The 15,801-nt window shown below is 38.4% G+C and overlaps 1 protein-coding gene across 1 annotated transcript in view; it reads left to right on the top strand.

Moving 5' to 3' along the window:
* The first annotated feature begins 383 nt into the window (after positions 1 to 383).
* ZRANB3 (zinc finger RANBP2-type containing 3) overlaps positions 384 to 15,801 on the top strand; it is a 241,038-nt gene continuing 225,620 nt past the window's right edge. Inside the window, 1 exon segment of the mRNA XM_036023662.1 lies at positions 384 to 841. The gene's annotated coding sequence lies outside the window, so the exon portion shown is untranslated.

Genomic DNA, 15,801 nt, shown 5'->3' with positions numbered 1-15,801 from the left:
TTTTCCCCACCCCTTTATCTTCTCCTGGGCCGCGGGAGAGCCGTGCCAAGTCTTCCTCCACCCTCAAGGGGAAAAGAACCAATCGGTGGTTAGTATCCGCCCTTGAAGGACGCAAAGGGGATCCAATGGTAAAAAGGAGAGGACAGCCATTTTGCCCACTTGAAAAAAAAGCCACCTTTTCCCACGAGTTGGAACCTGAGGTGAGGGAGGTCTGGGAGTTCTCACTAACCTGGAGTTAGTGGAAAGACAACCAGTTTATTTTCAAGGAGTATTAATAATGTTTTATATGAGTAGAGAAAAATTTTCATACTATATGTGGGGAGAAGTGAGGGATGCTGCTTAAAAGCTTGACTCCTCCTATCTGGGGTAACGGGTTGAGAGCCGAACACCTGGTTTCTCCAACCCAATTCGGGGAAGGCGGGGTGACAACCCTTTTCGGCCTGGAACAGACTACCTTTCCCAATACGCTTTGTCCCAGTCCACATCCTCCTCTTCCTCGTTTACTTCCCGTGGCGGCCTGACGGGAATTGTAGTTTTAGGAAGGAACACTTGCCGCCTCCTCCAATGAGAAGGGACAAACTTGAGTAATTTGGAGTTTGGGGAGGAGATCTAGTTGTCTCGAGGCTGGGCTGAATTCTTTTATCCGCTGTTACAGAAGAAATGAAGACTAGAAGAGCGAAGTAGTCAGAGCAGAGTTTTCTCTGAACACCGTAGGGGTTGTAGGTACCTGGTGTTTGAACTCTCGTACTTTCTGTTCGTCCCTTTGAAGTCACTTCCGTTTTGGGCCGGACGCAGGCCAAACCGGTGGCGGGAGTTGGAGATCCTTCAAGGAATACACCAGGTGTGGCCATCTGGGAGGTGGGTGGCGGGCAAGTCGTACTTTCTTGCATGAGAGATAGGAAATTGTACGGAATTTAATTGCATCTTAAGAAAAAGTGGGTGAAATGGGAAGCGGGGTAGTTCCCATGTCCACAAAGCCGTTCTCCACCCAGCCTTCAATCCCACTTTTCTTATTCTTTTGACTTGCTCACTATTAGTTTTCACATATATATATTTTTTGTGGGTGCCTCTAAAGCCTTTAACCGCTGTCGTTCACATGGCTTCATGTAGTCATTTTGAAAAGAAGCGCTCTGAAGTTCTGAGCTAACCCCGCCCACTTTTACAAACTTCTGAAGGCTGGTTAGAAGGAGAAGAGCTATTGAAGGGCTGAGGAGAAATACTAAAAAATGGTTAGTTTACTTTTGTTTTGAGTGAAGCATACACCAAACAAGTGGCAACAGGTGCCAACTGTAATGCACCGATGAATAAAGATATTTAAATACTTGGGAGCCCATAGCCTAAGTTGACTACATTAGACCCTGATTTATGCCCCATTTAGGATACAAAATTTGAGTGTATTTTTGATGTTTTACATTCCCTTTGAAGTACCTTGAGAAACTCATTGAATGAAAGAGGTGCAAAAGGAGTTATTAGAGAAGGCCTTTTCCTCCCAAGAATAATGGTTTTCATTCTTAAACTCACTTCTGTATCATTTTGACTGAGGCTTTCTTAGATAAATTCTAACTCACTTCTTCCCATGGTCTCACTGAGACTTTTCTAAATAATCTTTTAAATACTTGTTTAGCATTTATATTGTATTAGGCATTACACCAGACTTTGTGGGTAGGGTATTGCCAAAAAGACAGGATCCTGTCCTTGTCCAAAACTGCTGAGGAAGACAGTTTTGGACAAAGAAAATACCTGACTATGACTGCAGTTTTGTCAATATGTCCCTTTATGTGTTTCAAGATTTGGTTTACATGTTTAGTTGCTCCAATGTTGGGTGTGAAATGTTTACTAGGGTTATATTCTCTTGTTGGATTGTTCCTCTTATCATTTTGTAGTATCCTATACTTATCTTTGTCTCCTCCTGTACCCTTTGTTTTAAAGTCTATTTTGTCAGATATAAGTATTGCTACACCACCTTTTTTTTCTTTCCATTTGCATGAAATATCTTTTCCACCCTTTTACTTTTAGTCTGTGTGTCTCTTTCAGTCTGAGGTGTGTCTTGTGGAGGCAGTATATACTCATATATATATATATATATATATATATACCATACATAAGTGGGAGTATTTACTCTGTGTAACATAGCAAACAATCATAAAAGGCTTCATTTAGGAGAAAAAACACTTAGTACATAGTAGAACTTGTATAAATATTTAATGTAATTCTTAAATTGAAACTAAAGGAAGAGTGGAATTTGCAGACGGAGAATCAAGATAAAAATATTCTAGGAAGAAAAAAGCCACTTTTGCAAAGGGAAGTGTTTCAGAAAATCCTAAGCAATTTAGTATAGCTGAAAAAATAAGATGCTGGGGACAAGTGGTAAAGATGCAATAACAGGCCCGGTCAGTGATATTCTCATTTGTCATGCTAAAAGAGTTTGGACTTTATTCTGAAAGAAATTAGGAACTTTTCTTGGAGTTTAATCAGGCTGCGCTTCTACTAAGATTACCTAGTCACACTTGGAAGAATGGATGTGGAAGCAGGGACAACCTTTTAGAAGGCTACCTTAAATAGTCCAGGTAATACAATTTATATTCTCTTAGTTTCAGACTCCTACCTAATTACCTTCCTGACATTTTTGATATCTCATAAACTTTTCTAGCCTAAATATATAACATCAGTGTCTTGATTTCTTCATCAACTTTGTGTGCTCCATCTAAGAAAATACAAGAAAATAGGAAAATGACAAGAAAATATCTAAAAAAGAAGAGTGGAAGTATACTTTACCTACTACATACATAACAAAGTTATAGAAATTAAGTGAATTTTTATGGTAAGTTTTTTATGCCAACACAGAACAATGAAGAGAATAGAGTCCAAACAAAACCAATGAGATGTAATTTTAAGATTTTTTATTTATTCACTTTTAGAGAGGGAAGGGAGGGAGGGAGAGAGAGAGAGAGAGAAACATCAATGCGCGGTTGCTGGGGGGTTATGGCCTGCAACCCAAGCATGTACCCTGGCTGGGAATTGAACCTGCGACACTTTGGTTTGCAGCCCGTGCTCAATCCACTGAGCTATGCCAGCCAGGGCCCAATGAGATATAAATTTTAAAATTAAATATAAAGAGAGACCCAAGATAGCAGAGGAGTAAGTGGAAACTATACTAATCTTCGCCCAGGAGCAATAGGGAATTATCACTACATAGTAGAGAAATCATCCTTAATAACCAACTGAACACTAGCTGGAGAGAAGTGTCACAACCATGGATAGACAGAGGAAACCACTTCACCACAACAAGACTGGTAGGGAGTGCAGAGGAGGCACAAGAGGGCTGTCTGAGCTCCCATGGGTGGTTGCTGAAGTTCCAGAGGGATATTTTGGTGGCCAGGGGGTCCCTCTGATATGTGTGGGGTGTAAACCCTAAGTTGGTCTCCATAAACTATAGCACCAGAACCATAAAAGGAACCCAGGTAACATCCAGCTGTGAAAAACTGTAGGGTTTTGTATGCTAGGGAGAGACAGCTGGAGACACAGACTCTTAAAGGGCCAATGCCAAAGATTTCATTCGCAGCCACTTGCCCTGGGCTCCACAAGAATAAGGGCAGGGTGGACTAGAGATGTATGAGGAGAGTCTGGGGCTGGTGGCCCTAGGGAGAAACCTAGGAATAGTCACCAGGATCCCTTTGTTGAATCATTCCTCATAGTGCAGAGTCTATCTTCCTCAGGCAGAGCATTCCCCTCTAAGTGGCATCAGGCTGAGGAGAAGCAATAGACCCACCTGCAGCGATTACTTTACCCCACCCTATGGAGCCTAAGTGTGGATGCTGAGCACAGCTTGAGGCTATATTGCTCATTAAGTTTAAAACCTAATGCAGATCTCTGGGAGCTCTGAGACTTTAGCTGACCCTCACCCAGGTCTGGTGCTGGTAAAGCTGGCCTTGGTGCACAGCCTAGTTCTTTCTGCACACAAACAGGCCTAGCAGAGGTAGCCATGTGCTGTGGATTGCTCATAGCTCCAAACATGTTTGCCCAGGCTCAGTCACAGCAGTGTCTGGAAAGGTCGGCACCAGAGTCTTGACAGATCTACCTATGAGGTCTTCTGGAAAAAGTCCAGTCATTGTTAATATAATGAAAATGGTTTGAGCAACATCGATGTAACCTGACAGTCAAGGAGAGCGGGGTGGAATGTGCATGTGTGAAAATTGACAACCTCACTACACTAGTCAGTGCGAATGGTAGATGCCATTCAGTGAGCATGTGTACAGTGTGGCTGTTGCATTCAAAATGACTGAGTGAATAGAGCTATGAACCTCCATCAGATTTTGTGTTAAGCTTGAACATTTCTTTGCAAATCTATTCAGATGATTCAGAAGGCTTTCAGCAACAATGCAATGATTGCAGTGTAAATAAAAATGTGGCACAAATGCTTCAATGATGGTCAAGAATCTGTTGAAAGTGATCCATGTTCAGGAAGGCCTGCAACAGGTAGAACACCTGAGAATGTTGAACATGTATGGGCTACAATCAACAAAGATCGGTGAATGACTGTGAGAACTATAAGCTGGTCTGGGGATTCCAAAATCTACAGTGTCCAAGATATTGACACAGGATCTTGGCATAAAATGTGTCATGGCAAAATTTGCTCTGCAACTTGAGCTACCAGAGCATTAGGAACAGCGTGCTGCAGTAGCTAATGACTTGATGCAGACTTCTACCAATGAACCAAATTTCCTCAAAAAAGTCAAAACTAGAGATGAATTGTGGGTCTACAGCTATGATCCAGAAATGAACGCCCAGTTGTTCTGATGGAAGTCACCTGGTTTTTCACATCCAAAGAAGGCACATCAAAGTCACAGCAAAATCAAGACTATGTTAACTGTGTTTTTTTTTAGGAAGGTGTTGTCCATCATAAGTATGCCTCTCTGGGCCAAACATTAATAAGGAGTACTACCTCAAAGTTGCTCATCAGTAGAGAGATGCAGTGTGATGAAAGAGCTGCAGCTATGGGCAACTGGTGATTGGCAGCTTCATCACAACAATGTGCATGTCTCTTGCAGAGTTTTTTTGTGAAACATGAAATCACCCAGGTGACTCAGTCCACCTGCAGCCCAGATTTGACACCCTGTGACTTCTGCCTTTTCCCAAAACTAAAAACACCTTTGAGAGGTAAGAAATTTCAGACCATTGATGAGATTCAGGAAAATAGGGTGGGATAGCTATGGCTATTCCAACAAAGGATTTTGCAGTGTTTTGAACAGTGGAAGAGACCCTGGAAGAAGTTTATGAAGTCACAGTGTGACTACTTTGAAGGGGATTGAGGTGTCATTATCCTATGTACAATGTTTCCTGTATCATCTTCAATAAATGTGTCTTTCATATTACATGGATGGATACTTTCTGGACACACTTCGTACTCTAACATAGCACTTATTACATTGTGTGGCAGTAATTTGTTTATAACTTTTTGAAAAGATTTTATTTTCATTTCTATTTTTAATATCTTGTTGATTATGCTATTACAGTTTTCCTGACTTCTCCCATGCCCCCTCCACCCAGCATCCCCCACTCCCTTAGATAATTCCCCCACCCCCGCATTGTTCATGTCTATGAGTCACTCGTTTAAGTTCTTTGGCTGCTCAGTTTTCTATATTGTACTTTATATCCCCATGGCTGTTCTATAACTACCTAACTGTATTCTTAATACCCCCACCTCTTCATCCATTCCCCCATAACCCTCCCATTTCACAACCATCAAAAACACTCTCTGTGTCCATGAATCTGTCTCTGTTCCTGTTTGCTTCGTTTGTTTTTTAGATTTCATTGTTGATATGTATTTTATTGTTTATAGTTTTGGTCTTCTTGTTTTTCATAAATAAGTCCCTTTAACTTTTCATATAAATATTGTTTGGTGATGATGAACTCCTTTTTTTTTTGTTTTTTTCTTGTCTGGGAATCTCTTTATCAGCCCTTGATTCTAAATGATAACTTTGCTAGGTAGAGCAGCCTTGGCTGTCAGTCCCTGCTCTTTGTGACTTTGAATATTTCTTGCTAATCTCTTGTAGCCTGCAAAATTTCTTTTAAGAAATCAGCTGACAATCTTATGGGAACTGCCCTGTATGTAACTAACTTCTTTTCTCTTGCTGCTTTTAAGATTCTTTATCTTTATCCTTTGGCATTTTAATTATGATGTGTGTTGTGGTGGGCCTCTTTTCATCCATCTCCTTGGGACTCTCTGTGTTTCCTGGACTTGTATGTCTAGTTCCTTTGTCAAATTAGGGAAGTTTTCTTTCATTATTTTTTCAAATAGGTTTCCAATTAGTCGCTCTTTCTTTTCTGTTTCTGGCGCCTCTATGATGTTAATGTTGGACCTTTGAAGTTGTCTCAGAGGCTGCTTATACTACCCTCACTTTTTGGGGGGAGGGGGATTCTTTTGTTCTTGTTCTGTGTGGTTGTTTTTCTCTTCCTTATGTACCAAACCATTGATTTGATTCTTGGCTTGATCCACTCTACTGTTGTTTCCTTGTAAATTGTTCTTTATTTCAATTAGTGAATCCTTCTTTTCTGACTGGATATTTTATGCTGCTGAGGTCCTCAAGAAGTTCTTTGAGCATCCTTCTAAACAGTGTTTTGAACTCTGCATATGATTGAATGCTTATCTCCATTTCATGTAGCTCTTTTTCTGGAGTTTGATCTGTTCTTTCATTTGGGCCATGTTTCTTTGTGTCCTCATTTTGGCAACCTTTCTGTGTTGTGTCTATGTATTAGGTAGAGCTGCTATGACTTCCTGCCTTGGTAGCATGGCCTAATGTAGTAGGTGTGTCCTGTAGGGTCCAGTGTCACAGCCTCCCCATCACCCAAGCTGGATACTCCAGGTGTAGACTGAGTACACTCTCCACTTGTAGTTGAGCCTTGGTTGCTATTTGTACATCAGTGGGGCGGAGTTACAAAGGCCAGTCAGGTGCAAGGATTGGCTGTGACCACTTATCACCAATCTCTGCCCTCTGTGGAGGATCAGTTGTGTAGGGACAGGGTAGCAGTGCTCCAAAGTGGTATGTAGCTATCTACTGGGTATACTGGCTCTGGTGTTTCCTGGGTGGCGCAGGCCAAGATCAGCCTCCATTTATGTTTGTCCTGGGGCCCCACTTCCTGAGCTATAAAGTAACCTGAGAAGGCTGCTACTTGTGCTGGGCTAGGAGATTTCCAAGGGAAGCCAAGCTGTGAAACTAATGGCTGGGGCTTGGGCTGGGCCTAGAGCTCACTGAGGCCAGCTGTTGCTTGTTTGACAGGATTTGGGAAGTTGTGAAGGTGGAGCCAAGACCAGCCATTCATATGGAAAAGCTGTTTGGATGGACCCTTTAATTGGGGGGACAGAGTCTTGGGATCTCCGATGTGGGTCAAACCATGTTAACTAGGTCAATGGAGACTCAAATATGGCACCAGTGTGCTGGTTCTATGCCTATGCAGTGAGATGGCTCAGAAAAGGGACAATGCCTGCTGCTCACCCTGGTAACAGACACTTCAGCTTCTTACAGTATGACACTGGTGCCCTTCAAGCTGCTACCCCAGTGCTGTGAGTCTGGGTAGGTGAGTCCAGGTGTATGTTCTGTAAGAGGAACTGCTTGGGACTCCAGAAGTTTCTTCCACCATTCAATCCTCACTGCTTTTTGCAGCCAGAGTTGTGGAGACTTATCTTCCTTGCACTGGAACCCTGGGATGAGAGGCCTGGTGTGGACCTGAGCCTGATTGCTCCTGAGATATCCCTCCCAAATTTTTATCCACCACACTTGGGTGAGAGACCAGCCCAAGGTCTCTCACCCATTCTGTACCTGTGCCCTTCCTACTAGTCTTGATGGATATGGTTTCTTTAACTCCTTAGTTGTCAGACTTCCATTCAACTCAATTTATGATGGTTCTGAGTGATGGTTCTGTATTTTATTTGTAATTTTGATGTGGTGTGAAGGGGTGGGCCATGTTTGCCTATGCAGCCATCTGACCAGAAGCCCCTTTGTTTTTCTGGGGTTTTTTTTTTATTGTTTTCAGGCTATGTTTATCTTTCTAGAAATTAAACCATTTATCGTTATAAAATCCCTTCTTCTAATAATGTTTTTTAGCCTTCAACTTATGTTGTCTGATGTAAATAAGGCCTATGCAGCTATATTTCGGTATGCATGTTTTTCCATTCTTTTGCATTCATTGTTTACTAATCTCATATAAGATGTATTTTCAAATTTTTTATTTTTTTTACATTTAAAATTTTTTTATTGTATTTTTGCATTACCATTTAATACCCTTATACCACCCCTTCCCCCTGAAACCACTACATGTTGTCCATGTATACGAGTTCTTTTTCCTTTTTGCTCAATCCTTTCACTCACTAAGCAATCCTCCCCCCTTCGACTGCTCCAATAGCAGTAATCCTGCTCTATATCCATGAGTCTTTCTGTACTTTGCTTGTTAGTTCAGTTTGTTCATTAGATTCCTTATGTAAGTGAAATCAAAGTTATCTTTCTCTGACTTAGCATAATGTTCTGCAGATCCATCCATGCTGTTGCAAAGAGTAGAATTTTCTTCTTTTTACGGCCAAGTAGTGTTCCATTGTATAAATGTATCATAGTTGTTTTATCCACTCATCTTCTGATGGACACTTGGGCTGCTTCCATGTCTTGGTAATTGTAAATAACAGCAATAAACATGCGGGTGCTTATGTTCTGTCAAATTAGTGTTTTGGATTTCTTCAGATATATTCCAAGTAGTGGGATTGCTGGGTCAAAAGGCAGATCTATGTTTAATTTTTTGAGGTATCTACATGCTGTTTTCCACAGTGACTGCACCAGTCTGCATTTCCCATAAACAGAACAAAGTGGTTCCTTTTTCTCCACCTCCTCACCAACACTTGTTTGTTGATTTATTGATGATAAGCATTCTGACAAATGTGAGATGATATCTCAGTTTTATTTTAATTTACATTCTGTCATGATAAGTGACTTAAGCATCTTTGCATATGTCTATTGGCCATCTCTATGTCCTCTTTGGAGAAGTGTTTATTCAGGTTCTTTACACATTTTTAATTTGATTGTTCGTTATTTTGGTGTTGAGTTTTATAAGTTCTTTATAAATTTTTTTATATTAACCTCTTATCAGATGTATTGGTGAATATGTGCTCCTATTCTGTGTATTGTCTTTTTATTTTGTTTCTGGTATCCTTTACTGTGTAGAAACTTTTTAGTTTGTTGTAGTCCCTTTTTTTTTTTATTTTGTTTCCCTTGTCTGAGGAGATATATCTAATAAAATGTTGCTATGAGCAGTGGCAGAGACATTATTGCCCATGTGTTCTCAGATTTTCATTGTTTCGGGTCTATATTTAGGCTTTAATCCATTTTGAATTCAAAGATATGAGTTTATTTCTGGGCTCTCTATTCTGTTCCAGTGATATATGTGTCTGTTTTTACACCAGTACCATGCTGTTTTGATTACTCTGGCCTTATAGTATAGTTTGATATTAGGTAATGTGATTCCTCCAAGTTTGTTCTCTGCCAGGATTGTTGTTGCTATGTGGTGCATTTTGTGGTTCCATATACATTTTTGAAATATTTGTTGTAGTTCTGTGAAATACAACATTGGAATCTTTTTTTTATGACGTTGGAATCTTGATAGGAAGTGCATTGAATTTATAGGTTGTTTTGAGTAGCACGGGCATTTTAATGTTAATGCTTCCTATCCATGAACACAGTATGTCTTTCTTTTATTTGTATCTTTTTCAGTTTCTTTCCTCAGTGTCTTACAATTTTCCAAGTACAGGTCTTTTACATTCTTGGTTAGGTTTATCCCTAGATATTTTTTTTTAAGCTATTGTGAATGAGATTGTTTTCTTAATTTCCCTTTCTTTTAGATCATTATGGGCATATAAAAATGCAGCTGATTTCTGGATATTAATTTTGTATCCTGCTACTTTGCTGAGTTTATGAGCTCTAGTAGTTTCTTGGTGGAATCTTTGGGGTTCTCTCTATACCGTATCACATCATCAGCAATGAAAGTCAGTTTTACTTCTTCCTTTCCAATTTAGATGCCTTTTATTTATTCTACTTGTCTAATTTCTATGGCTAGGACTTCTGGTACTACGTGGAATAAGACAGGTGAAAGTGCCCTTCCTGTGTTGTTCCCAATCTTAAGGAGAACGCTTGTAGTTTGTGCCCATTGGGTATGATGCTGGCAGTGTGTTTGTCATATATGGACTTTATCATGTTTATGTATTTTCCCTCTGTTCCCACTTTGCTGAGAGTTTTTATCATACATGGGTGCTGGATTTTATCAAATGGTTTTTCTGCATCTGGTTACATGATGATGTGGTTTTTATCCTTTATTTTGATTATGTGGTGGCTCACATTTATTGATTTGCAAAAGTTGTACCAACCTTGCATTCCTGGAGTAAATCCCACTTGATCATGGTGTATGGTCTTTTTGATGAATTGATGTGTTTGGTTTGCTAATATTTTGTTGAGGATTTAGCATCTATATTCATCATGGATATTGGGATGTAATCTTTTTTGTGGTGTCTTTATCTAGTTTTGGAATTAGAATAATGTTGGTGTTATAAAATGGGCTTGGGAGCTTTCCCTCCTCTTGAATTTTTTTGGAATCATTTGAGAAGAAAAGATGTTGATTCTTCCCAGAATGTTTCATAAAATTCACCTGTGAAGCCACCTGGTCCAGGGCTTTCATGCATTTTGAGTTTTTGCTTACTGCTTCAATTTCACTAGGTGTAATCTGTCTATTCAGATGCTCTAATTTAGTTTTAGAAGACTGTATGTTCTAGTAATTTATCCATTTCATCGAGGTTGTCCAGTTTGTTGGTATATAGGTGTTCATAATATGTTCTTAACAATACTTTGTATTTCTTCAGTGTTAGTTTTTATTTCTCCTCTTTCATTTCTGCATTTATTTATTTACCTCCTCTCCCTTTTGCTTGATGAATCTGGTTTAAGGTTTTGTCGATCATGTTTATTTTTTCAAAACCCAGCTTTTAGATTCATTGATCTTTTGTATATTTTTTTAGATTTTAGTTTATTTATTTCTGCCCTAATCTTTATTATTTCCTTCCTTGTACTCATTTAAGGCTTTTTGTTGTTGTTGTTCTTTTTCCCCCTACTTTTATTTTTTGTTTATTCTATTATAGTTGTCCCATTTTGTTTTCTGTTTTGCCCTGTCTATGCCCCAGTCCACCCCTCTTGCCCACAGTCAATCCCCTTTCCATTGTCCATGTCCATAAATCATTCATACATATTTGACTAATCCCTTTCCCTTCTCTCCACCATTGAGCCTCTGCCTCCTGCCTTCCTACAACTATCAGTCTGTTCCATGTTTCAATGTCTCCAGCTCTGTTTTTCTCATTAGTTAATTTTGTTCATTAGATCCGTTTTATAAGTGTGGTCATATAGTATTTATCTTTTGCTAAGTGGCTTATTTCACTTAGCATAGTAGTCTTCAGTTCCACCCATGCTATCACAAAAGGTAGGACTTCTTTCTGCTTTGTAGTATTCCATTGTATAAATGAAACACAGGTTTTTTAATCCACTCAACTACTGATGGGCACTGGGGCTATTTTCAACACATGGCTATTGTAAATAGCACTTCTATGAACAGAAGGGTTCATAAATCCTTTCGAATTGGTGTTTCAGAATTCTTAGGGTATATTTCCAGCAGTCGAATCACTGGGTCATTCCATTTTTAAGGCAGTTCCATTTTTAATTTTTTGAGGAAATTCCATACGGTTTTCCACAGTGGCTGTACCAGTCTGCATTCTCAACAACAGTGAACCAGGGCTCCCTTTTCTCCACATTCTCACCAGCACTTGGTTTGTGTTTATTTATGGATGATAGCCATTTGTGTAGGTGTGCAATGATATCTCATTGTGGTTTTAATTTACTTCTCTGATGGCTAGTGATGTTGAGCATTTTTTCATATGTCTACGGGCCATCTGTATGTCCTCCTTGGTAAAAGTGTCTATTCAGGCCATTTGTCCATTTTTGAATTGGATTATTTGTCTTCCTGGTGTGGAGTCATCTGAGTTATTCATATATTTTGGAGATTAAACCCTTGTCCAGTGTATCATTGACAAATATATTCTTCCATACAGACAGTTCCATTTTTATTTAGATCATGGTTTCTTTAGCTGTGAAGAAGCTTTTTATTTTGGTGTGGTCCCATTTGTTTATTTTTCCTTTATTTCCCTTCCCCTGGGAGATATATCAGCAAAAATATTGCTACATGGGATATATAAACTTTACTGCCTATATTTTCGACTAGGACTTTTTTGATATCATGACTTATATATAAGTCTTTTATCCATTTTGAGTTTATTGTGGTGTATAGTCTAATTTGGTGGTGCAGGTTTGGTTTTTGTTTTTGTTTTTATTTTGTTGTTTGTTTGTCTGTTTGTTTGTTTTAGGGAGCACGTACTAGTCCAGTTCTTCCAATACCATTTATTGAAGAGGGTATTTTTACTCTATTGTATGCTCTTACCTTCTTTGTCAAATATTAATTGAAAATAGAGACACGGGTTTATTTTTGGGCTCTCTATTCTGTTCCATTGATGTGTCTGTTCTTATGCCAGTACCAGACTGTTTTGATTACTGTGGTCTTGTAATATAATTTGATATCAGGTATTGTGATCTCGCCTACTTTGTTCTTCTTTCTAAAAATTGCTGTGGCTATTTAGGGTCATTTATGGTCACATATAAATTTTTGAAATGTTTGTTCTATATCTATGAAATATGTCATTGGTATTTTAATTGGGATTGCATTGAATCTATAAATTGCTTTGGGCATTTTAGTGAAGTTAATTCTTTTTTTTTAAGTTTTTATTTATTTATTTTTAGAGAGAGGGGAAGAGAGGGAGAAAGAGAGGGAAAGAAACATCAATGTGTGGCTGCCTCCCATGTGGCCCCCACTAGGGGCATGGTCTGCAACCCAGGCATGTGCTCTGACTGGGAATCACACCGGCAACCCCTTGGTTCGCAGCCCATGCTCAATCCGCTGAGCTACACCAGCCAGAGTGAAGTTAATTCTTTCAAACTATGAACAGGGTATATGCTTTAATGTATTTGTATCTTCCTCAGTTTCTTTCTTCAGTGTCCTATAGTTTCCTAAGTACAGGTCTTTTACCTTCTTGGTTAAATTTATTCCTAGATAAGTTTTTTGTTGTGGTAGTAAATCCAATATTTTTCTTAGTTTCTCTTTCTGATGGTTCATTGTTGGTGTACAAAAATGCCATCAATTTCTGAATATTGACTACTTTGTTGAATTCTCTTATTAGGTTGAATAGTCTTTAGGTGGAGCTTATAGGGATTTCTATACTATCATGTCATCTGCAAGTAATGACAGTTTTACATCTTCCCTTTCAGTTTAGATGCCTTTTATTTCTTCTTTTCTGATCGCTGTGGTTAGGACCTCTAGTACTATGTTGAATAAGAGTGGTGAAAGCAAATGCCCTTTTCTTGTTCCTGATCTCAAGGGGAAAGCTTTTAGGTTTTGCTCTTTGAGTATGATGTTGACTGTAGGTTTCTTGTCCGTGGCCTTTATTATGTCAAGGTGTCCTCCCTCTGTTCCCACTTTGCTGAGTATTTTTATCATAAATGGATGCTGGATTTTATCAAATGCTTTTTCTGAATGTATTGATCATGTGATTTGTGTCCATTTTGTTTATGTGATGTATCACATTTATTGATTTGCAAATACTGTACCATCCTTGCATCCCTGGAATAAATCCCATTTGATCGTGGTGTGTGATCTTTCTGATGTATTGTTAGATCCGGTTTGCTAGTATTTTCCTGAGTATTATATTGTCTGTGTTCGTCAGAGATATTGGCTTATAATTTTCTTTCTTATTTGTGTCTTTACCTGGTTTTGGGATTAAGATAATACAAACCTCATAAAAAGAGTTGGGGAGTCTTTCTTTCCTTTTCTTGAATTTTTTAGAATAGTTTGAGGATAGGTATTGGTTTGTCTTTGAATGTTTAGTAAAATTTGTCTGTGAAGCCATCAGGTCCAGGGCTTTTGTGTGTCAGTAGTTTTTTGATTACTGCTGCAATTTTCTAGTTGGTATCACCTTATTCAGGTTTTCTGCTTGTTCCTGATTCAGTTTTTGAAGATTGTTTGTATAAATTTATCCATTTCAATAAGGTTGTCCAATTTCTTTGACATATAGTTGTCTGTAGTAATTTCTTAGAAGACTTTGTATTTCTGTGGTATCAGTTGTTGCTTCTGTTCTTTAATTTCTGATTTTATTTACTTGCGTCCACTCTTGTTTTTTTTTTCCTGATGAGGCTGGTTAACGTTTTGTCAAATTTTTTTTAATTGTTCAGTTATAGTTGTTGCATGTTTTTCCCCATTGCTCTTCCCTGCTCCTTCCCCCCACTCCCACAGTCAATCCCTACATATTGTCCATGCCCATGAGTCCTTTATTCATGTTTCTTTACTTGCCCCTTTCCTTTCTATGCCCCCACCCTTGATTTCCCTCCCTGCTCCCCTCAAGTCACTATCAGTTTGTTCTTTAGTTCCATGTCTCTGGTTCTGTTTTGTTAATTTGTTTGTTTTGTTGATTAGGTTCCACTTATAGGTGAGAGATCATATACTATTTGTCTTTTACTGCCTGTCTTATTTCACTTAGCATAATGTTCTGCAGTTCCATCCATGCTGTCACAAAAGATGAGTTCTTTCTTTCTGCATAGTATTCCATTGTCCAATCAAGAAACCAGCTCCTTGATTCATTGATTCTTTGTATTGTTTTTTTTTTTAGTCTCTATGCCATTTAATTCTGCTGTGATCTTGATTATTTACTTCTGATTGTTCTGGGCTTTGTTGTTGTTCCTCTAGTTCTTTTAGATGTAAGATTAGGTTGCTTATTTGAGATTTTTCTATCTTATTTAGGTAGGTCTATATTGCTATGAATTTCCCTCCTGTCATTGCTATGCCCCATAGGTTTGGGGTTGTTGCGTGTTTATTTTCATTTGTTTCCAGATATTTCTTGATTTCTTCCTTGATCTCATTGTTACCCTATTCATTATTTAATAACACATTATTCAGCCTCTATGTATTTAAATGTTTTTTGAGTTTTTTTCTTGAGTTTGATTTTTAGTTTGAAGCCATTATGATCTGAGAAGATGCTTGATATGATTTCAATTTTTTTGAATTCATTGATGCTAATTTTATGTCCTTCCATTTGTCTATCTTTGACAATGACCCATGTGGGTTTGAGACGAATGTGTATTTTGCCTATTTAGTGAAATGTTTTTATATACCAGTTAAGTCCCTTTTATCTTAAGTGTCATTCAATTCTGCAATATTTTGTTGATTTTTTCTCTTGAAGTTCTTTCCATTTTTGACAGTTGGGTGTTAAAATCCCCTATTATGACTGTATTGCTATCTACCTCTTTCTTAAAGTCCTCCATTATTTTCTTTATATATTTAGGTGCACACATATTGGGTGTGTATGTGTTTATACAAGTTATATCCATATAACCCTTGGACTACTATATACTCTATAACTGTTGGACTACTCCATTAAATATTATGTAGTGGCTTTCTTTGTCTCTTGTCATGGCCTTTGGTTTGAAGTCTGTTTAGTCAGATGTAAGTATTGCTATCTCACCTTTTTTTCATGTCTGTTTGCTTGGAATATTTTTTTCTATCCCTTCACTTTCAGATCTTTTGTTCTGAGATGGATCTCTTTTAGACAGCATATGTTCAGGTCATGTTTTCTAATCCATTCAGCTACCCTATGTCTTTTGATTGGAGCATTTAATCCATTAATAT

The sequence above is a fragment of the Phyllostomus discolor genome, chromosome 4 (assembly GCF_004126475.2).
Source record: "Phyllostomus discolor isolate MPI-MPIP mPhyDis1 chromosome 4, mPhyDis1.pri.v3, whole genome shotgun sequence".
Classification (NCBI taxonomy): domain Eukaryota; kingdom Metazoa; phylum Chordata; class Mammalia; order Chiroptera; family Phyllostomidae; genus Phyllostomus; species Phyllostomus discolor.
This window is presented reverse-complemented; position numbering and strand designations above follow the sequence as displayed.